The sequence below is a fragment of the Ornithorhynchus anatinus genome, chromosome 17 (assembly GCF_004115215.2).
Source record: "Ornithorhynchus anatinus isolate Pmale09 chromosome 17, mOrnAna1.pri.v4, whole genome shotgun sequence".
Classification (NCBI taxonomy): Eukaryota; Metazoa; Chordata; class Mammalia; order Monotremata; family Ornithorhynchidae; genus Ornithorhynchus; species Ornithorhynchus anatinus.
In genome coordinates, this window is record NC_041744.1 from 40,719,238 (window position 1) to 40,743,784 (window position 24,547).

Sequence of the window (24,547 nt, forward strand, 5' to 3'; positions counted from 1 at the left end):
AAAAAAAAGGACTATTTAATTTCATACTGTTCATGTAGGATGCTACCATTTGCAGTCTCTCAGCTTTGTTCAGAAATTATTACAATTGTTGATTTGCTCATCTCAACAGAGGAGGGAGCAAGAATATAAATTTTCCAGAGGCTGGAGTGCTGATTTGGTGGAGAGGAATGGGAAGGGAGTGGGCATTAGAGATTATGCCACATGAGTGGCGAGGGGTGGATACCACCATGTGGTTCAGTATTAATTGGCATAATTAATCTGAAGCCCAGACAGCCTCTAAACCCCACAACATGATTGTCATGCCAATCACACTGCTGCCACAGTACTCTTCTCTCACTACAACCTAGCCTGAAAACACTCTAGTCCTCAAATACCAATCTACTCACAATCCCATGCTCTCACCTCACATCCTGCTGTCATCGCCTTGCTCATCTCCTCCATCTGGCCTAGAACGCCCTCCCCTTATATATTGCCAAAAGACCATCTCTCTCCCCATCTTTAAAACCCTACTAAAATCATATCTCCTCCAGGAAGTCTTCCTGTACTAAGCTATGATCCTCCAACCCTATTATCCCTCCCTACTGCCTCTCCCTTGCAGTAGTCCCACTTCCTAACCACAAAAATCCTGGTCTGAATTCTCATCCCCACAGCACTTAGGTACATGTCCTTTTACAGTCAATCGTATTCATTGAGCGCTTACTGTGTGCAGAGCACTCCCTTTCCTCCCTTCACCTCCCCTCACCTCCTCTCAGCTAAACCCCCTTTCCCTCTGCTCCTCCCCCTCTCCCTTCCCCTCCCCTTAGCACTGTGCTCATTTGTATATATTTTTATTACCCTATTTTTTTGTTAATGAGGTGTACATCCCCTTGATTCTATTTATCGTAATTATGTTGTCTTCTTTTTGTCCATCTGTCTTCCCCGATTAGACTGTAGGCCTGTCATTGGGAAGGGATTGTCTCTATCTGTTGCCGAATTGTACATTCCAAGTACATAGTACAATGCCCTGCACACAGTAAGCGCTCAAAAAATACTATTGAATGAATGAATAAGCAGCTGCTTCCCTTACCTGTACTTTATTTTAATGTCTTCTTTCCCACATTAGACTTGAGGGCAGGAATGTTGTCTCCCACTTGTACTGTTTTCTCTCAGATGCTCTACAAATAGTAAGCACTCAATAAATTCTATTGATTGATTGACTGTTAGCTTGGTCTCTGACTTCCCTTAAGAAGATGACTGCAATTCCTTCTGTCTGTTTGGTCACACCCTTTCCTTGGCTATCTTACTGGTACAGGCTCTCATAATATCCCGGCTGGATTATTGTGTCAGCGTTCTCTCTGATCTCCCTCCCTCCTGTCTCTCTCCGCTCCAGTCTATTCTTCATTCCGCTGCCCGGATCATCTTCCTGCAGAAATGCTCTGGCCTTTTCACTCCCTTCTTTGAAAACCTCCAGGGGTTGCCTATCAACCTCTGCACGCAACAAAAACTTCTCACTCTAGGCTTCAAGGCTCTCCATCACCTTGCCACCTCCTATCTCTTCCTTTCTCTCTTTCTACTGCCCACCCCGCATGCTAAACTCCTCTGCCGCTCACCTCCTCAGCGTCCCCCGTTCTCACCTATCCCGCTGTCAACCCCTGGCCCACGTCCTCCCGCTGTCCTGGAATGCCCTCCCTCCTCACCTCTGCCAAACTAACTCTCTTCCCCTCTTCAAAGCCCTACTGAGAGCTCACCTCCTCCAAGAGGCCTTCCCAGACTGAGCTTCCCCTTTTCCCTCTGCTCCCTCTGCTGCCTCTCTGGCTCCGCCTTCACCTCCTCTCAGCTAAACCCCCTTTCCCCCCTTTCCCTCTGCACCTGCCCCTCTCCCTTCCCCTCCCCTCAGCACTGTGCTCATTCGTATATATTTTTATTACCCTGTTTATCTTGTTAATGAGGTGAACATCCCATTAATTCTATTTATTGCTATTAAGTTGTCTTGCTTTTGTCTGTCTGTCTCCCCTGATTAGGCTGTAAGCCCGTCAATGGGCAGGGATTGTCTCTTTCTGTTGCCGAATTGTACATTCCAAGCGCTTAATACAGTGCTCTGCCCATAGTAAGCCCTCAATAAATACTATTGAATGAATGAATGAATGAATGACTGCTTTTTTTTAATGTTATTTGCTAAGTACTTACTATGTACCAGGCTCTGTACTAAGCACTGGGGTAGATACCAGCTAATCAGGTTGGACACAGTTAATGTCCTATATGGAGGTCACGGTCTTGATCCCCATTTTACAGATGAGGTAACTGAGGCACAGAAAGGTTCAATGACTTCCTCAAGTCACAGAGCAAACAAGTGGTAGAGCTGGGATTAAAACCCATATCCTTCTTGACTCCTCTAGGCTACTCTTCTCTCTCTGATTGGCTCTTTCCTGTTAATCCAGGATTGGGCAGCAGGTCAGTGATTACTATATTGTGATAATTGTCTTTCTGTGTGTGTGTGTGTGTGTGTGTGTGTGTGTGTGCATGTTGGGGGGAAGGGGCAAGAGGGTAATAATAATGTTGATATTTTCTAAGCGCTTACTATGTGCAGAGCACTGTTCTAAGTGCGGGGGTAGATACAGGGTAATCAGGTTGTCCCACGTGGGGCTCACAGTTAATCCCCATTTTACAGATGAGGTAACTGAGGCATAGAGAAGTTAAGTGACTTGCCCATAGTCACACAGCTGACAAGTGGCAGAGCCTGGATTCAAACCCATGACCTCTTGACTCCCAAGCCCAGGCTCTTTCCACCAAGCCACGCTGCTTCATTCTGAGTCAGTGGGTGCTAATTAGCTAATCCTGGGAGAAGTCAAAAGATAAGCAAACCCCTTCATGCCTTAATTGCATGCCTATCCAACTGGATTATAATAGTCTTCTTAATCAATCAATCAATCAATCAATCAATTATTCATGTTTATTGAGTGCTTACTTGGTTCATAGCATTGGAGTACCCACTTGAGAGACTATAATATTACAGAGTTGGTAGGCACATTCCCACCCCACAAGTAACAGTCTAGACGGGGAGACAGCCATTAATAATCATGGCTCAGTGGAAAGAGCCTGGGCTTGGGAGTCAGAGGTCATGGGTTTGACTCCCGCCTCTGCCACTTGTCAGCCGTGTGACTGTGGGCAAGTCACTTAACTTCTCTGTGCCTCAGTTACCTCATCTGTAAAATGGGGATTAACTGTGAGCCTCACATGGGACAACCTGATTACCCTGATCTACCCCAGTGCCTAGAACAGTGCTCTGCACATAGTAAGCGCTTAATAAATACCAACATTATTATTCAGGAATAAATGACGAATATGTACATAAGTGCTGTGGGGCTGGGGGTGTAGGGGAGGGGTGAGCTGTCTATACTTTTCCCAGGTAACCTGTGCAACACTACATCAACTACAGACTCCAAGACCCTCCAAGACCCTGCAAGCTCCTGGAGCTGGTCGCCGTGTGGCAAGATCTCAGCCTGGCCAGAGAGAGGCCACTTCAGCAGGCAATGACTGGAGAAGCCGTCTCAACATAAGTTGCCCCTGGGAAAGGGGGGAGAAGCAGCATGACTTAGTGGAAAGAGCATGGGCTTAGAAGTCAGAGGTCATGGGTTCTAATCCCACCTCTGCCACTTGTCAGCTGTGTGACTGTGGGCAAGTCACCTAACTTCTCTGTGCCTCAGTTACCTCATCTATAAAATGGGGATGAAAACTGTGAGTCCCACGAGGGACAACCTGATTATCTTATCTACCCCAGCACTTAGAAGAGTGCTTGGTACATAGTAAGCACTTAACAAATACCATCATCATCATTATTATTAATAATAATAATAATAAAGAGTTCAAATCCAAGTGCAAGTGTGACACAGAAGGGAGTATGAGAAGAGGAAATGAGGACTTAATTGAGGAAGGTCTCTTGGAGGAGACGCGTTTTTAATAATGCTTTAAAAGTAGGGAGAATGGTTGTCAGATAAGAAGAGGGAGGGTGTTCCATGTCAAAGGCAGAATGTGGATGAGTGGCAGCAAAATAGATGAGGTCGAGTTATGATGAGAAGCAGCGTGGTGCAGTGGAAAGAGCACGGGCTTTGGAGTCAGGGCTCATGAGTTCGAATCCCAGCTCTGCCACTTGTCAGCTATGTGACTGTGGGCAAGTCATTTAACTTCTCTGTGCCTCAGTTCCCTCATCTGTAAAATGGGGATTAAGACTGTGAGCCCCACGTGGGACAACCTGATTCCCCTGTGTCTACCCCAGTGCTTAGAACAGTGCTCTGCACATAGTAAGCGCTTAACAAATACCAACATTATTATTATTATGATGAATAGTTTGACATTTGAGGAGCAGTGGAAATCTTGGAGGATAGGTAGGAGGGTTCTAGGTGATTGAGTGCTTTACAGCATGTGGTAAGGAGTTTCTCTTTGATGTGGAGGAGGAAGGGGAACCACTGGAGGTTCTTGAGGAGTGGGGAAACATGGTTTTGTAGAAACAGAGTGAAGTATGGACTGAAGTGGGGAGAGGCAGTAGGCTGATTCAGTAGACAAGGCATGATAGAATAAGTGCTTGAATTAACATGGTTGGGGTTTAGATGGGAACAAAAGGGAGGATTTTCGTGACGTTGTGTAGGTTGAACCAACAGGATTTGGTGACAGATTAACTATGTAGATTGAATGAGGGAGATGAAGTGAGGATAACACCAAGGTTGTGGGCTCGATAACTGAGAGCCTCATTTGGGACTGGGATGTTGTCCAATCTGATTATCTTGTATTTACTCCAGCACTTGATAATAACAATAATAATAATGATAACATTTGTTAAATGCTTACTATGTGTGAAGCACTGTTCTAAGCACTGTGTGGGAGAGATACAAGGTGATCAGCTTGTCCCACTTGGGGCTCACAGTCTTAATCCCCATTTTACAGATAAAGTAACTGAGGCCCAGAGAAGTTAAGTGATTTGTCCAAAGTCACACAGCTGACAAGTGGCAGAGCCAGGATTAGAACCCATGACCTCTGACTCCCAAGCCTGGGGTCTTTCTACTGAGCCATGCAGCTTCAATGCTTGGCTACTTCTTTGCCAGAATGTTGCAATTTGGGGAAAATGAGATTTTTTTTCTATTGTATTGGGATAAGTAGTTCTTTTAATAGTAACTCTGACTCATGCTTCATTATACATATAAAAATAGAACTGCACTACTCTATCAGATTCTTGGCTTCCTGTCTCAGGAAATCCCTATATCTTTTTCACTTGTACCTTTTGGAGATTTACTTGACACACTCCAGGTATAAAATTACTAACTCTCAAAGCAAAGGGGCGACTATGATCATGGAGAGAAGATTGACTGAGGTGGGTCAAATGCGAAGAACAAGAACAGAGATTTCTAGCAGGGAGGCCCTCAGGATGCTGAATGACCTGACTCAGTTCACCTTGTCATTCTCCAACATCCATGATCTTCCCATCAGAACTGTTTGTGACCTTGGTCAAGTCACTTAACCTTTATGTCCCTCAATTTCCTTATCTGTAAAATGGGGTTTAAATTGTGACCTTGGGCATGTCACTCGACCTTTCTCTCTCTCAATTTCCTTGTCTGTAAAATGGGGATTAAATACCTGTTCTCCCTCAGTTTTAGACTGTGAGCATCATGTGGGACAGGGACTGTGTCTGACTTGATTATTTTTTGTCTATCTACCCCAGCACCTACTACTGTGTTTGGAACTAGTAAGAGCTTAATAAATGCCACAACTATCATTATCACTGTATGTCAGGGCAACCCAGAACTAGCACAGAATGCACAACTAGTTTCTTTAGTAGTTCCACCTATTAGGCTTTCTTAACCCTTGTCTCCTGACTCCCAGCCCTGTACTCTGACCCCTAGACACAGATTTGCTAGAGGCTATTAGTCCCATGATGAGCTTTTAAGTTACACTTATACCCATTGGTAGGCTTCACCTTTAGCAGCATTAACCTCTAGAGGAGGTATAGATTCCACAGTGGGTCTTTCAGTCACATTTTCACAAAGGTATAAGCAACTCACCATCAATAGGTCATGATGTTTCTCTTGGTGGGGTCTCAGCTATGCATGTTATTTTAGCTGGTAAAACCAATGTAGAATTGATTCACTCTTCTCTATTTCTTTTGTGCTAGGGTAATTGGGCTATGTCTGCTGTCAATGGTATCTCCATATGTCCCAATCATTTTGCTCTAGAAGAAGAACCCCTCTCCTGACTTCTGCCCTCCAGACTTGTCAGTCTCCTGATGTGGTCTTCCAACAGTCCACTGAGTTGTAGCATTATCTGAAACTGGATTTCGCCAAGTCTTTCAAATGCTTTTTTCCCCCTCTGTAGGTTTACATTCACCCCCTACCAATTCCCCCTGGAATTAGAAGCTGCTCTGGTATCCTGCTGTCATCCATTCTTCTCATTCCCATTTCCAGCAGTATTGTGTCACTGTGAGCACTGCTTCAATGCTGGAAATTTGGCTGCATTCCAGAGTATCATTGTGGGTAATTTTGTCTTGAAATCTGATGTTGAGCAAAGTTCAAAGATAATGCTGATGAAACCTGGTCCAGGTTTCCCAGGAAAGGTTGGACTCCATCATTTTCTTGCAGACCTTCACTGTGGAATGGATTTTGATGTCCCACTGACACCTCCCTCTCCTTTAATCCTTATATTCCATCTGTCATTAAATCCCTCGAGTTCTTCCTATGCAACATTTTCAGAATGCACCCCTTTTTCTCCATTCAAATAGCCACCCTACTGGTCAAGTCACTTGTCATATCCCAACTTCACTACTACATTTCCTGACTCAGGCTCTCCAGTCTCCAGTCCATACTTCACTTTGCTGCCCAGGCCATTTTTCTAAAACTTCATTCTGCACCCATCTCCCCATCCTCAAAAAACTGCAGCAGTTGCTTATTCCTCTCCACACCAAGCAGGAACTCTTCACCCTTGGCTTTAAGAAAGTGAGCCTTGCTGGTGGAAGTTCAGGCACCCAGCTGACCTCAGGCATCTAAAATTCATCCTCACCTGTTTTATTTCTGCCTTCTCCTCTTCCTGACCACAATAATAATTATGGCATTTGTTAAATGCTTACTATGTGCCAAGCACAATACTAAGCACTGGGGTAGAAACAAGATAATGCCAATTTGTACATTCCAAGCGCTTAGTACAGTGCTCTGCACATAGTAAGCGCTCAATAAGTACTATTGAATAATCAGATTGGACACAGTTCCTATCCCACATGGGGCTCACAATGTAGTTAGGAGGGAGTAGGATTTAATCTCCATTTTACAGATGAGAAAACTGACACACAGAGAAATTAAATGATTTGCCTAAGTTTACACAGCAGACAAATGGCAGAACCAGCATTAGAAGTCAGGTTTTCTGACTCCCAGGCCTCTGTTCTTTCCATTAGGCCACAAAACTTCTCCTTTCATAGTGACTTCCATATCTATTGCCTGCTCCAGTTGTTGCAGATGTTTGAAACCCTCCGCAAACCTCCCATCCCTCCATTTCCTTCATTTCTATCTCTAATGACAAGGACACATACTTTATTGATAAAATTGAAACCATCAGGCATGATCTCCCAAATCTATCACCCGTTCCTCTCTAGAGCCCACCATCTCTTGCACACTCTTCAATTCTCCCACCTTTCCCAGCAGTATATCAAGGGGATCTCTTGCCTTCTTTAAAAATATACCCCTTCCACCTTCTCATCTGACTCCATCTCTTCACACCTTATCAAAACATTTGTCTCCTCCCTTCTTCCCTCCCTGTCTGCCATTTATAGCTGTTCACTCTACGATGGCTTCTTCCTCACTGCTTTCAAATATGCTTATGTATCCCGGACCTTACAAAAACCCTCCCTAGATCCAACAGGTCACCCAGCTATTGTCCTAACTCCCTCCTACCATTCCTCTCTAAATTCCATGAACAAGTTGTCTTCCCAACCTCTTCAACTTTCTCTCCAATTATCTCCTTGACCTGCTCCAATTTGGTTTTTCCCCACTTCATTCTATGGAAACTGCTCTCTCTAAGGTCACCAATAACCTTCTTCTTACCATGTCTGATGACCTCTATTGCTCCTAATCCTCTTTGACCTCTCAGCTACCTTTAACACTGTAGACCACCCTCTTCTCCTTGAAACATTATCTAATCTTGGCTTCATTGACACTGTCCTCTCCTGGTTCTCCTCCAATCTCTCTGGCTTTTCCTTCTTACCTCTTTTGCAGCCTCCACCTCTGCCTCCACCCTCTAATAGTGGGAATCCCTTAAACCTTAATTCTGGGTCCCACTCTATTCTCCATTTACCCTCACTCCCTTGAGGAACTCATTTATTCCCAAGGCTTCCTATATGGACGATTCCTAGATCTACATGTCCAGCCTTGATCTCTTTATGTCTCAGCAGTCTTTGATTTCTGTCAAAATGTGAGGTGTTGTCAGGACATATCTACTTGGATAGAGTACTGGCCTGGGAGTCAGAAGGATCTGGGTCTAGTCTGGGCTCTGCCACTTGTCTGCTCTGTGATCTTGGACAAGTCAGTTCACTTTTCTGTGTCTCAGTTACCTCATCTGTAAAATGGGGATTAGGACTATGAGCCTCACATGGGACAGGGTCTGTATCCAACTTGATTAGTTTGTATCTACCCTGGCACTTATTACAGTGCCCGACACACAGTAAGTACTTAATCAATACCACAGTTATTGTTATTACAACCATGAAGAGTCCAGGTCTCACAGTTATAGAGAAGGCAGGCCAGCACTCACAGCCTGTGGATATCTTGTTCCATTTGGACCCTAATCCCTATTTTTCAATCTGGAAATTTGTGCAATGGTTAATTTAAGACTCCAAATGTACCCCTTCCCCTTCCTGACCTCACTCACTATCCTTGAGGTTCCCATCTCATCCTCTGGCAATGGAGCAATTGCAGATCACAGAGGGATAAGGAACTTCAGTTCATTTCTTAATATTCATTGAACTTTTGTCTTTTTAGATTATTTGAACATAAGAAACATATCTGTGGGTGTGGGCATGCTTCCTGTAGATTTTTTTTTCCCCTTAGGGTTTCAGGGTTATTATTAAGGCAAACGAAAACAAATAAAGAGCCATTGGGTCCTGCAGACAAAACCAAGCTTAATGTTTTGCCAGAGAATTTTAGTTTGGGTAGGGGACTGAAAAGTTGAGATGGGGTTTTGGCAAAATATCAGCCCTCTTCTAAAGTGACTCAAAGTACACAAAACCAATGTAAAGAGAATGATTTTTTTCCTGCCCTCTTCTTCAGGTAAGGAGGTGATAAAGGGTCTGTTAAATCACACTGATGCTCAGAGCAGTGGAGGAAATTACTACTTATTTCAAAGAGGGTTTTTTTAGCATTGACTAGTTGGACTTTTTATAAAACCATTTGTTTTATACACTGTAAGCTTAGTCCTCTTTAAGTGTAAATAATGTATGTTTATCCAAATAATTTGGAAATATTTGGAAGACCTTGACCCTGCTGTAAACTGCTCATATAAAGCCATGTCGCAGTCAGTGAGCACTTACTGTGTGCAGAGCACTGTACTCTTGAAAAAGTACAATATAAGATAAACAGACACATTCCATTCCCATAACGAACTTGCAGTTTAGAGACGGAGACAGACACTAATGTAAAGGAGTGTACTTTTAAGATTTGGGGGAAATCTCTACTATATGGGAGAAACAAAGGTTTCAAGAAAAGGTTTCCCCTTGTCCTTGAAGGGTGGTAATTTTGCCTTCTCAGGTTTTGGCATAGCCTTATTTTTTCTCGATAGTGAATGGAAATGGCTTTCAGAAAGGTAGAGATTGGGATTGGGGTGATCGCATTAACCAGTTCTGGGTCAGCGGAATCTAGCTAAAAGGGCAGTTTTCCAAAATTTGACCAAACAATCTTGCTTTAGTTAGGACTGACATCAGGGGAAGGGCATTCAAGTGTTCTGGTAGCTACTGTTTAGCTTTTTCTTCAGTGTTTGGACTGGCTGCTTCATGGCCAATGCGTGGATGCTCCAGCTGTAGCCAGACCATTTCTAAAAAAGTTGGGATACTTCTGACAGTAGTAGCAGTGCCAAAAGAAGCCCCTGCTGCCATGCTCCAAGAGAAAGGACCTTACACTACCCAGATCTCAACAGTGGGGATTTCCACTTCACTCCTTCCCACATCCTCTCCCCCTACCTCAGTTTCCTCCTCTACTCCCCTTCTCCTTTCTCTCCTTGTCTTCCTTCTCCCGCTTTTTTTTGTTTCCCCCACCTTTAGCCCTGAATCACATTTCTGGTTACATTGACTTTGTTAGGACAGGTCAGAAATGACCATGCTCCAAATTTGGACTACCAAAGCATAGGGTAACATCCTGCTTCAAGCCTTAATTTTACTTTTGGAAGATTAAGAACTTCCTCATTGACTTCATTCTTGAAAGGGACAAAGTTTGTTTGGTAAATCTCCTAAGCAACTAGCATAGTGTTTAGACTGTAAGCTCCTGTAAGACTGAAAGCAAGGAATGTGTCTACCAACTGTAGACTCCAAGTACTTAAAGTACTAAGTACTTTGAGCACAGTAAGTGCTCAATGAATACTGTTGATTGGTGTACATATAGTAGTCATTTAAGAGACAGTTTTGATGAGGATACCCAAAATTTGTCAGGTGAAGGCTCAATTTAGATAATCAAACTAAATGGAGTTTGACTATCTTGGACAGACTCCATTTTGCTTCAGAGATCACTGCATCCTGGGAAGCATCTCACACACACACACACACACACACACACACACACACATCCACACTTAGTCTAGAACCCCATATTAGCCATGAATCTCTCTTTGGATGTCCAGCTTGGCATGAAAGGGAGACCTGGAACTGTGGATCTGGTCCAGGTTAGATGAGGCCAAGGTCCAAGCTCTAGGGAGGTTCTGGGTTGAATTGCTTAATGTATAGTTGTTCCTGTGTATTACTGGAATTTGTATTCTTTTGGATATAACTTCTGCAAATGTCTCTGCACAAGCCACTAGCGCAATAATCAATTCCTCTGCACATACTTTTGGTTCTGAAGTCCCAAGAGTGAGGCTTATTATTATTATTATTGTTGTTTTGGTATTTGTTAGGCACTTACTATGTACCAACCACTGTTCTAAGCACTGGGATAGATACAAGGTAATCATCTTGGACACAGTCCCTGTCCCACATGGGGATCACACTCTTAATCCCCATTTTGCAAGATGAGGTAACTGAGGCACAGAGAAGTTAAGTGAATTGCCAAACTTCACACAGCAGACAAGTGGCAGATCCGGGATTAGAACTCATGATCTCTGACTCCCAAGCCTGTGCTCTTTCCACTAAGCAACAGTACACTTTTTGCTGGCTATTGTGCTATTGTTCAGTTTTACTCCTTTTAACTATTAAAAGTGACAGAGTGATCAGTGTTCCTGCTGTCATCTGGATTTGTCCTGAGCCCATAATTGGGGAGCATACTGGCAGCCAAGGCAGCTGCAATTCAAACAGTGAAGACGGTTAAAGTTTGAGGTTGACACTCAAATGTGGTTTCTGTCACACTCCTCCCCCCTCAGGAAGTCTGTGCTCCACAGAGTCTTGAAATGTTGGGAAGGCATCACAGTTACCTCCAGAATTTCCGAATCCATGGCTTTCCGTACCCTCTGTAACCTGATGGAGTCCCATTTGCTGACCTGATGGGCAGGAAAGCCCATCTTCTTTCATTCTCATTTCACTGACTTTAAGATTCAGCCCTCCCTCCTGCTGCTGCAGGTTATCTGCTGGTCCCTGAGATGACGTTCACACCCAGGAAGTAGCCCACACTCATTGTCTGTGCTGAGAGGGAGGTGGAAAAACAACATTTCACAGGTCAGGGGTGTTAAAGCAGAACTGGTTGCTGCTGCTACCCTTGTAACTGCTGTTGCTGCTGCTGCTACTGAGTTCTGCTCCTGGAGGTTGTAGGATCAGCAACAATGCAGCCCTGTCAGACCACAGTTGACCCCGAGGACTGAGCCCGGCCTCCACCTCCGATGCTCTGCAGTTCTAAGTAAGTTCTTGGACTATGCATAATGAATCAATGAACATTTTAGTTATTTAAATATTTGAATTTAAAAGCTAAAAGGTCACATGTTTGGTGCCTGTGGGTGATAAAGGACAAGTTCCCTGGCTAGTGATAACCCTGAGAGTAGCAGGACCTGGACTGATGACCAGCTCATGGGGTCAAAATAGAGCTGTTGGCCACCTGTCTTGGGGGCAGCGGGCAGGAAGGATCCCTCCAGCTCATGGGGCTCCCACATCCAGGGCCACATGGCTATGGGCAATGCAGGCCACCTGGGCTGACTCCAGCTGGGCCACCTTGGCCTGCAAATGGCCAGTACTCTGGGGCAAGGGGCCGTGGACTTGCCAGGTGACTAACAAGAGGAACAGGGAGAGAGCTTCAGGAGTGGGTAGGGAGAGGGTGGAAGCGGGGACCACTGGGCAACAAAACTTTTACTATGCGGGGCTGCTCTATTGGTCCTGGATCACTGCCAAGAACAGTCTGATTGTGTCATGTCCTGCTCTCTGAGCCCCTCCCCTCCTCCATGTCCCCTCCAACACCTCCTTTGTCCCCCAGCTGCCTGCTTCATATTCTTTTTCAACCAATCAATGTAGGATGTGGCACTTACTGTGTGCAGAGGCCAGGGTAAGGGGTTGGGGGAGTCCAGAAGGATCTCTACACTCACGGAGGTCTCCTCCCTCTCTCTTGCTGGCTGGGCAAGGTGGCACCCTAGGAATTAGGACAGGAGCATTGCTTTACCAATGTATTGGTGCTGAATGGTCTGGGGAGCAGAGGACACCAGGGGCAGGAAGTGAGCACTTTTCAACGCTGCCTCATGCCTGGGCCAGGTTCAAATGTGGCTAGGTTAGTGAGTGGAGGGTAGCCAGGTAGGTCTGAATGGTGGGGATTGTAGAGCTTGGTGTGTGTGGCAGGGAGGGAACGGTCCTGTAATCCTAAAATGGATGTGCCTTGCCTTCCCTCCCCCTGTCTTCACCTCCAGGCTGAGCTTGGAGTATATCAGAGAATTAGAAGAACAATTTTTGACAAGTGTTCACTACGTGCACAGTTCTTCACTAAGCATTAGGGTAGATACAATACAATCTGATCAGACAAAACCCTTCTCCCACAGAGATCTCACAGTGTAAGGAGGAGGGAGAACAGGTGAGGGATATGAGGCCCAAAGAAATTAAGTGATTTACCCAAAATTATACAACAGGCAAGTAGAAGAACTGTGATTAGAACACAGTTCTCCTGACACTGTCTTGGGATCTTTCCAGTTAAACACAGTGCTTCACAATGGAAAAGTGGTACAACCAGGATTCTGCTACTCACATATGCTACCACTCCCAGCAAGATGTAGTGTAGAGAAGACAAACAACACAGCTTGCTCCAAGTCAGGCACCTTTAATCCCGGGAGGGCTCAGCACATAACCGCCGCTCCAGGCACAGAGTGAACTGCAGACCAAACAGCCCACGGAACAAAAGGTCTATATTTTGAGCGTGGGCTGTTTACATAAGCAGGGTTTTAATACTTCCTTTCCTTTGCATAAGCCCACACCTGGCTAACATAGGCAGCTCCCCTTAGCCTTTCCCGAAGATGTTCCTACAGGAGCGAATCCTCAATAGTCCCTGAATTGTCTGTTAGGTTCTGGGGCCTCTCAGTGGTGGTTGAGCATGAAGTTGGCATCACTTGTTCTTCAATAGTCTCTGTTCATCCCTCTGAATATCTCCTCCAGTGGTCCGTTGATCTGTGCCTTGTGGCCCGATCCACCATCTTAGAGCCATATGGCTGGGGGCAGAGGGGAGAGCCCCCCTTTCTGCATTGTGGGGCCACCTTGGACTGCAGAGGCAACAAAGCAACTTGATTCTCTCTTCTCTCACCTCAGCGGAGCTCAACCCAGAGCGTGGTTTCAATGCATGGAGGGGAAGGAACAATGAGGAAGAATCTTTTGCCTTTGGGCCAGGTTACATGTTAGAAGCCACCTGGGGATGCCCTGAGGCAGAAAAGGCTCTATGCATGGGGCTTTGTTTTAGAGGTCAGGTGGGGCTCACCTCTCTGACCCAGGGCATATGCCTGAGGAGGGGAAGGGTAACAACATGGTTGCTATAATCTGTACATTTTGGGGTTTCTTTTGCTTCATTAAGTGGAGTTAGTTAGATGTCTCTTTTGGTATCAGGGCTGCACCCAGGATGCTTTCATTATGTTTGGTAGGAGGAAGATGGTGCTGAATACATTCACTCAGGATACCCTCTAACTCTGGGTGTCCCTCAGGTTCAGTTCTGGGTCATCTTCTATTCTCCATCTCCATCTACTCCCTTGGAGAACACAATCGCTTCCGTGGCTTCAACTACTACCTCTATGTTGGCTGATTCCCAAATCTACATCCCTAGCCCTTATCTCTCTCCCTCTCTACTGTCTTGCATTTCCTCCTCCCTTTTAAGATACCTCTACTTTGATGTCTGGCCATCACATACAGCCATGTCTAAAACAAAACTCCTTATCTTCACACCCAAACCCTTCCCTTGCCCCTGACTTCCCATCACTGTAGATGGCACCAACATTCTTCGTATCTCACAAACCCACAGTCTTGGTGTTATTCTTGACCCCTCTCTCTCATTCAACCGACATTTTCAATCCATCACCAAATCCTGCCAGTTCAACTTTGAAAACATCACTAAAATCCACTCTTTCCTCTCCATCCAAACTGCTACCATGGTAATACAAGTACTCATCCTATCCCACCTTGATTACTATATCACCTTCCTTGCTGACCTCCCTGCCTCTGGTTTCTCCCCTATACAGGTCATATTCCAATCTACTGCCTGGATTATTTTTCTACAAAAACAATTCAGGCCATGTTTCCCCACTCCTCAAGAAACTCCCAAGGTTACCCATTCACCTCCACATCAAACAGAAAATCCTTACCATCAGCTTTAAACATTCAATCACCTTGCCCCCTCCTACCTCACTCACTGTCAACCTCTTTCCCACATCCTGCCTCTGGCCCAGAACACCCTCCCACTTCATATCCGACAGACAGTTACTCTTTCCACTTTCTTAGCCTTATTAAAGGCACATGTCCTCCAAGAGGCCTTCCTTGACTAAGCACTCCTTTTCTCTTCTCCTACTCCTTTCTGCAGCACCTTTACTTGCTCCCTTTATTCATCCCTCCACAGCCTCATTAGACCTATATACATGTCTATAATTTTAATTATTCATATTATTGTCTGTCTCCCCTTTTAGACTGTAAACTCATTGTGGGAAAGGAATGTGTCTGTTATATAGTTATTTGTAAAGCGCTTACTATGTGCCAGGCACTGCCAGGGCACAAGCTAATCAAGTTGGAAACAATCCCTGTCTCATAAGGAGTTAACAATCTTATTCTCCATTTTACAGATGAGGTAACTGAGAAACAGAGAAGTGAAGTGACTTGCCCAAGGTCAAACAGCAGACAAGTGTCAGATCCAGGATTAGAACCCAGGTCCTCATACATCCAAGCCCAAGTTCTTTCCACTAGGTCAACCCTTGTGGCCCAGTGGCTTTCTTCCAAGGGTGGGCATTGGTTCAAACTCCAGTGATAAAATTATCCATCATTCAATTTTGTTACTCCTGTGATGTTTGTCTCAAACTTTGTATAAATATAATTTTGCTTTATTGCAGTCAGTCATTATGGAGACATATGCACTTAGGATGGTGGTCATTTTTCTCTTTGGGTAGATTTAAAAGGACTGATATTGGTGACCTTTGGGTTATAATTCCAATCTCTGATAACCACCATTCTAAAAAGCAATCTCCAAAAGAAGATGTTTTCAGTGCCTAACTCAGGGAGCTGCCCTTCATCAGTTAGGCTAATCTTGCTTAGTGTTCACACTATTGCCTCCATCTCTGGCCAGATCACACAATGTTAAAGTTTTTCCTCCACTAGGTAAATAACTACTTTCATTATTATATTTCATCCTCATGTGATACTATTTTCCTAGTATAAATCTTTTTTCTGTTACTGACTTTTGCATTACAAGTGTTCCAGGCACTAGGCACTGTCTCCTAGTGAATTTAGTTTGGATGAGGCAGGCAATTTTTTGGGACACAACTCTCATTCTTGTCCCCATCTGGGGTGAGCAGTACACCCATATACAGACATCCGGGATGCTGCTGGCTGGGGATACTGCCTCTTCAGTAACCAAGCAACAGATATCCTGGACTGCCTGCTCCCTTAGGACTTTCTGAGGGAGAGAATGTTGGATCTCACAACCAGGAGGTTTTTATCTTGATTTTTTTCATTCAATTGTATTTCATTCAATCGTATTTATTAAGTGTTTACTATGTACAGAGCACTGTACTAAGCGCTTGGTTTATGTAGAGCCTTCACTCTCTCTTACTCATTCTCCCTGTGGTCAATGGCACACATTGTGAGACGGTTGGTTAGGAAATGGGTGCAGAGTGTGGTCGTGGATTAGCATATCTGTGTGCAGCCCCTCTAGCAGGATGTCACCCGATTGGTTTCTCCACTGTGGCTGAGTCACTCACATCCACTCTATCTTTGGGGTCTTCACTGGAGGACCAGGTGTCACCTGTGGTTCTGGAGCAGCATATCTCTGTCTATCCATTCCTCAGCAGTCCCCACTGTGCCCTCATGCACTCTAATCACTGACACTGAGGGAAGCACTCCCGTCTGCTGTACCAATCAGTGGGGTCTTCACTGGGAAGTCAGGTGTGGCCTGTGGTGGTGGAACATTCATTCATTCATTCATTCATTCATTCATTCATTCAATATTATTTATTGAGCACTTACTGTGTGCAAAGCACTATACTAAGCACTTGGAAAGTACAATTCGGCAACAGATAGAGATAATCCCTACCCAACAATGGGCTCACAGTTTGGAAGGGGGAGATAGACAACAAAACCAAACAAGTAGATAGACTTCAGTAGCATCAAAATAAATAGAATTACAGATATATACACATCATTAATAAAATCGATAGAATGATAAATATGTACAAATATACACAAGTTCTGTGGGGCAGGGAAGGTAGGAGAGAGAGCAAAGGGAGGGAAATAGGGGTAATGGGGAGGGGAGGAGATGCAGAGGTAAAAGGGGGCACAGTCTGGGAAGGTTTCCTGGAGAAGGTGAGCACTCGGTAGGGCTTTGAAGGGGGGAAGAGAGCTAGTTTGGCAGATGTGAGAAGGGAGGGCATTCCAGGTCATAGGTAGGATGTGGGCCAGGGTCGATGGTGGGACAGGCGAGAATGAGGCACATTGAGGAGATTAGTGGCAGAGGAGCAGAATGCGTGGGCTGGGCAGAGGAGAGAAGGGAGGTGAGGTAGGAGGGGGCAAAGTGATAAAGAGCTTTGAAGCTAATAGTGAGGACTTTTTGCTTCATACGAAGATGGACATACAACCACTGGAGATTTTTGAGGAGGCGGGTGATATGCCCAGAGTGTTTCTGTAGAAAGATAATCTGGGCAGCAGAGTGAAGTATAGATTGAAGCGGGGAGAGGAGTTTGGGAGAATAGAAAGGATGCTGATGTAGTAATCCAGGTGGGATATGATGAGAAATTGCACCAACAAGATAGTGGTTTGGATGGAGAGGAAAGGGCAGATCTTGGTGATGTTGTGAAGGTGAGACCGGCAAGTTTTGATGACAGATTTGATGTGTTGGGTGAATGAGAGAGCTAAGTCAAGGATGACACCAGGGTTGTCTTGGTATATTGTATATACACCAATATACAATGTATATATACAATATATATTCAATATGCAATATACATATATACATATACAAGGTTGTCTTGGAATTGTGTATTCCAAGTGCTTCGTGCAGTGCTCTGCAAACAGTAAGTGCTCAATAAATACTATTGAATGAACCAAGGTTGCGGGCTTGTGAGACGGGAAGGAAGGTAGTGCCATCCACAGTGACAGAAAAGTCAGGGAGAGGACAGAGTTTGGAAGGGAAGATTAAGAGCTCAGTCTTAGACATGTTGAGTTTTAGGTGGCGGGTGGATATCCAGGGGGAGATGTCCTGGAGGCAGGAGAAGATAAAAACCTGGAGGGAGGGAGAGAGAACAGGGGAGGAGATGTAGATTTCTGTGTCATCTGCGTAGAGATGATAGCTGAAGCCATGGAAACGAATGAGTTCACCAGGGTAGTGAGTATAGATGGAGAACAGAAGGGGACCAAGAATTGACCCTTAAGGAACCCCTACAGTTAGGGGAGGGAAGGGGGAGGAGGAGCCTGTGAAGGATACTGAGAATGAACGGCGAGAGAGTTAAGAGGAGAACAAAGAGAGGACAAAGTCACTGAAGCCAAGGTTGGATAATGTGTTGAGGAGAAGGGGATGGTCGACAGTGTCAAAGGCAGCTGAGAGGTCGAGGAGGATTAGGATTGAGTAGGAGCCATTGGATTTGGTAAGAAGGAGGTCATTGGTGACCTTTGAGAGGGCAGTTTCAGTGGAGTGGAGAGTGTGGGAACCAGATTGGCGGGGGTCCAGGAGAGAGATGGAGTTGAGGAATTCAAGGCAGAGAGTATAGATGACTAGCTCTAAGAGTTTGGAAAGGAAGGGTAGGAGGGAGATGGGGCGATAATTGGATGGGGCTGTGGGGTCAAGGAAGGGGTTTTTTAGAATGGGGGAACCGTGAGCCTGTTTGAAGGCAGAGGGGAAGAAGGCAGAGGGGAAGAAGCAGTTGGAGAGTGCATGGTTAAAGATAGAAGTTAAGGAGGGGAAGAGGGAAGAGGTGATAGTTTTTATAAGATGAGCCGGAACGGGGTCCGAAGCACAGGTGGAAGGGGTGGCACTTGCGAGGAGTATACTGAAGATACTGTTGGGAAGGATGGGAAAGTAGAGAAGTAGGTCGACAGCGGGGGGGGGGAGGGTAGGGGAGGGGACGGAGAAGGGGGAGGGGTAACTTTGGGGAGCTCAGACCTTTGGTGCTAAATTTCGTAATGAAGTAGGTGGCCAGATCGTTAGGGGTGAGGGATGGGGGAGGGGTAGGAACAGGGGGCCTGAGGAGAGTGTTAAATGTCTGGAACAGCTGACAGGGGTTATAGGCATGGGCGTCAATAAAGGAAGAAAAATAGTTTTGCCTGGCAGAGGAGAGGGCAGAGTTAAGGCCGGAAAAGATAAATTTAAAGTGAACAAGGTTGGCCTGGTGTTTAGACTTCCGCCAGCAGTGTTTAGCAGCTCGAGCACGAGTGAAGGAGGCAGATAGTGGCAGTGATCCAGGCCTGTGGGTTAGTGGTGTGAGAGTGACAAAGAGATAGGGGAGTGAGTAAGTTGAGTTGAGAAGAGAGGGTGGAGTTGAGAGCAGTTTGGTCATCAAGAGTGGGTAGAGTGGATAGGGAGGCAAGATGGGATGTGATGCACTGAGAGAGATGGATGGGGTTGAGCAGAGATCTCTTTGGGGGAGTAATACAGATTTATGGGATGGGGGAGTGTGAGAAAGGAGGCAGGTGAGAAGGTTATGGTCAGAGAGAGGGATTTCAGAGTTGGTGAGGGTAGAGTTAATGCAGTGGTAAGAGTTGATGAGATCGAGGGTGGGAACAAGTTAGTGAGTGGGTGAGGTGGGGTGAAGCAGGAGGCTGACAGAGTCAAGGAGTGATAGTAGGCGCAAGGCAGAGGAGTCACTGGATCCAGCCAAGTGGATGTTGAAGTTTCTGAGGATCAGAGTGGGCATGGAAAAAGAGAAAAAGAAGGTGAGAAACGGGTCAAAATGGTTAAAAACGTTGGAGGTGAGACCAGGGGGATGGTAGATGTTGGCTAACAAGAATCTGGAGGAGGTGGTAGAGGTGGATAATATGGGCTTCAAAGGAGGGGACGGAAAGGGAAAGGGGAGGAGGGATAGTGCAAAAGTGGCATTGAGGTGCAGAAGGAAGCCAACACCTCCTCCTTTCCCAGTGAGTCTGGGGGAGTGGGAGAAGAAGAGGATTCCACTGGAGAGAGCAGCAGAAGAGACCGTGTCAGCGGGATGAGCCTGATTTCAGTGATGATGATGAGGAGGAGAGAGCGGGAGAGGAACAGGTCAACGATGAAGGGGAACAGGATATCTCTGTCTGCCCTTAATCACTTCGATACTCAACCCACCCCACTCCCACAGCATTTATGTACATCTCCTTGGACTCTGACACTTCCCGTAGCTGTAACTTATTTTAATGCTTGTCTTCCCCACCTGACTGTAAGTTCCTCGAGGGCAGGAATTGTGTCTTCCATCTGTATTGTATTACACTTTCTCAATTGCTTAGGACGGTGCTCTGCACAAAGTAAGCTCTCAATAAATATCATTGATTGAGTGATTGATTGATTGCCCTCTCAGCAGCAGACCCTGCTGTCACAGGACAAATTTAAAGTTGTCCATCTATAGCATCAAAGATGTCAGCAGAAAAGAGCTGAGACAGGCAAATGTCAATAGGTAATCAACGCCCATATAACTGATACCTGGAATTTCAATCTCAGTGCTGAGGGAAGGATAAATGAATGTTAGAAATAGGTAATAATAATTATTATTATAGTATTTGTTAAGCACTTACTATGTGCCAGGCATTGTTCTAAGCCCTGTGTAGATATAACATAATCTGGTTGGACACAGTCTCTGTCCCCAATAAGACTCACAGTCCTACTCCCCATTTTACAGATGAGGGAACTGAGGCACAGAGAAATTAAGTGACTTGCCTAAGATTACACAGCAGACAAGTGGTGGAGCTGGGATTAGAAACCATGATCTTCTGACTCCAAGGCCCATGCTCTATCCATTAAGCTGTGCTGCTTCTCTACTGAGGACTCTTCAACTCCTCAGTGTTCAAAAGGTGGTGATGAAATTTAACTGACTTCTTCAAATTCCTAATTGCCTCACTCATCTCACTACCATGGACGACAAGCATCTTGTCTCCATGAATTCCCAGATTTTCTCTCTCCCATACTACCCAGGCAGCCCCACTCTGCCATACCCCATCCTCTTTAAACTTTCTCTCTGTGACCGTAAGGTTTACCGTCACTGTAGGTCACCGTAAGTCCTAAATGACAGCAAGATAGTTAGTTCCCATTGACACTTAGGAGAGCACTGATTCCTGATAAAGTGCTTAAAACTTCAGATTTTTTCTTTCCAAGATGACCAAGATTAGGGTTCCCTGCCTAGTGAATCCCAGCTCTGCCCTACCTTAGCTGTTAACTCAAGGCCAGGAATGTGTTTACCAATTCTAGTAGTAATAATAATACGTTAATAATAATAGTAGTGCTATTCTCGACTCAGCTTTCTCGTTCAATCCACATATTCAAATCACCAAATCCTGTTGGATCAACTTTCATAATATTGCTAACATCTGCCCTTTTCTCTCCATCCAGTCTTTACTCTGCTGCCCAGATCAGTTTTCTAAAAAAATGTTCAGTCCACGTCTCCCCAGTCCTCAAGAATCTCCCATTCTTTCCCACTCCCCTGCGAATCAAACAGAAACTCTTTATCATTAGCTTTAAAGCACTCAAAAAGCTTGCTCCCTCTTACCGTACCTCTCTGATTTCCTACTACAACCCAGCCTACACACTTCAGCCCTCTAACATCTCTCTCTTTCTCTCTCGCCTAGCTCTTTCCCGCTCTCCTCTGCCTCCTCCCCCCTGCCCTCCCCCGCCCTAGAACCCCACTTTACCAGCGCCACCCGTCTTCCCCCTCCCCCTACTCTCCCCCTGACCAAACCCCTCCTTACACCCTCCCCCCTTCCCTCTCCCCCACCCGTGCCCTATCCCAGTCCTCCTGTCCCACCCGCCACCCTTCTTCCCCCTCTCCCCGTCCAGGGGCCGCCATCTCGTTCCCATACAAACCCTCCCCTCCCCCTGCTCCCATTTTCCCCCCCTTGCACCCTTGCACAGCCACTTTCAAGTGTGGCCTTTGGAACCCCCGCTCCATTACAGGTAAGCTACCTTTCATCCATGACCTTTTCCTTTCCTGCTCTCTCCTCTTCCTGGCACTTACAGAAACCTGGCTCACTCCTGATGACATGGTCTTCGCCGCTGCTGTCTCCAGTGGAGGCCTCTCCTTCTCCCACTCCCCCAGACTCACCGGAAGGGGAGGAGGCGTCGGCTTCCTCCTCTTACCCCGTTGCTGCTTCTGCACCATCCCTCCTCCCCCTTCCCTCTCCTTCCCCTCCTTTGAAGCCCACATCATTCCCCTCTACCACCCCCTCCAGATACTTGTTGTGGTCATCTACCGCCCTCCTGGTCCCACCTCCGACTTCTTCAACCACCTAGACCCCTTTCTCACCTTCCTTCTCTCCTTCCCTCTCCCCACTCTGATCCTCGGAGACTTCAACATCCACATGGATGTACCCGGTGACTCCTCTGCCGCCCGCCTGTTATCGCTCCTCGACTCTGCCGGCCTCTTGCTCCACCATACCTCGTCCACTCACTGACTCAGTCATACCCTCGATCTCGTCATCTCCTACCGCTGCACTTCCTCCTCCCTCACCAATTCTGAAATCCCTCTCTTGGAAGAAAACCTTCTCACCTGCCTCATCTCTCACACTCTCTCCCCCTGCAAATCTTTGCTACTCCCCCACAGAGACCTCCGCTCTCTTGATCCCATCCATCTTTCCAAAAGCATCTCTCCCCACCTTGCCTCCCTATCCTCTCTTCCCACTCTCGATGATCAGATCACCGCTCTCAGCTCCACCCTCTCTACTCATCTCAACTCTCTCGCCCTTCTTTCCCTCCGCCGCTCTCGCTCCACTAATCCACAGCCCTGGGTCACTGCCTCTGTCCGCCTCCTACGCTCCTATGCTTGGGTTGCCAAGCGCTGCTGGTAAAGGTCCAAGTACCAGGCCGACAGTATCCATTTGAAATTAACTGTTCCTGCCTTAACTCTGCACTCTCCTCCACCAGGCGAAACTTCTTCTCCTCCCTCATCGACACCCATGCCCATCAACCCCGCCAATTATTCCGGACCTTTAACTCTCTCCTTAGCCCCCCGTTCCTCCTCCCCCATCCCTCACCCCCAGTGATCTGGCCACCTAGTTCATCACGAAAATTAACAAAATCAGGTCTGAACTCCCCAAAGTCACCCCCACCCTCCTGCCTCCCCCCCAACCCCTCTCCCCTACTTTCCCATTCCTTCCCTGCAGTATCCTCAGAGGAGATCTCCTTCCTCCTCGCAAGTGCCACCCCCTCCACCTGTGCCTCGGGCCCAATTCCCACTCACCTTCTAAAAAACATTGCCCCTGCCCTCCTCCCCTCCTTAACTTCTATCTTTAATCGCTCACTCTCCAATGGCTTCTTCCCCTCTGCCTTCAAACATGCCCATGTCTCCCCCATCCTAAAAATACCCCTCTCTCGACCCCACTTCCCCTTCCAGTTACCAGCCTATCTCCCTACTACCCTTCTTTTCCAAGATCCTAGAACGAGTCATCTACACTTGCTGCTTACAATTCCTTAACTCCCATTCTCTCCTGGACCCCCTCCAATCTGGCTTCCATCCCCTCCACTCTACTGAGACTGCTCTCTCTAAGGTCACCCATGACCTCCTTCTTGCCAAATCCAATGGCTCCTACTCTATTCTAATCCTCCTTGACCTCTCAGCTGCCTTTGACACTGTCGACCATCCCCTTCTCTTCCACACCTTATCTCACGTTGGCTTCACGGACTCCATCCTCTCCTGGTTCTCCTCTTATCTCTCTGGCTGGTCATTCTCAGTCTCCTTCACAGGCTTCTCCTCCTCCTCCCATTCTCTAACTGTTGGGGTTCCCCAAGGGTCAGTTCTTGTCCCTCTTCTGTTCTCCATATACACTCACTCCCTCGGTGCACTCATTCACTCTCACGGCTTCAACTATCATCTCTATACAGATGACACACAGATCTACATCTCTGCCCCTGTCCTCTCCACCTCCCTTCAGGCTCGTATCTCCTTCTGCCGCCAAGACGTCTCTACCTGGATGTCTGCCCGCCACCTAAAACTCAACATGACCAAAACTGAGCTCTTCATCTTCCCTCCCAAGCCCTGTCCTCTCCCTGACTTCCTTATCACCATGGACAGTACGACCATCCTTCCTGTCTCTCAGGCCCACAACCTCGGTGTCATCTTTGACTAGGCTCTCTCGTTCACTCCACACATCTGATCTGTCACCAAAACCTGCCGATCTCACCTTCATAATATAGCCAAGATCCACCCTTTCCTCTCCATCCAAATGGGTATCTTACTGTTACAGGCTCTCATAATATCCCAGCTAGATTACTGTGTCAGCCTGCTCTCTGATCTCCCTTCCTCCTCTCTCTCCCCGCTCCAGTCTATTCTTCACTCTGCTGCCCGGCTCATCTTCCTGCAGAAGTGCTCTGGGCATGTCACTCCCCTTCTTAAAAACCTCCAGTGGTTGCCTATCAACCTCCGCACAAAACAAAAACTTCTCACTCTAGGCTTCAAGGCTCTCCATCACCTTTCCCCCTCCTACCTCTCCTCTCTTCTCTCTTTCCACTGCCCACCCCACATGCTCCGCTCCTCTGCCGCCCACCTCCTCACCATCCCCCATTCTCGCCTATCCCGCGTCGACCTC

General features: G+C 46.4%; 1 long non-coding RNA gene across 2 annotated transcripts in view; it reads left to right on the top strand.

The window, feature by feature from the left end:
- The first annotated feature begins 11,873 nt into the window (after nt 1–11,873).
- The window catches only part of LOC114817853, a 56,369-nt gene continuing 43,695 nt past the window's right edge, over nt 11,874–24,547 (top strand). For both annotated transcript variants that reach the window (XR_003765717.1, XR_003765718.1), the window contains exon 1: nt 11,874–12,035. This is a non-coding gene — a long non-coding RNA (uncharacterized LOC114817853). The remainder of the gene's footprint in view (nt 12,036–24,547) is intronic.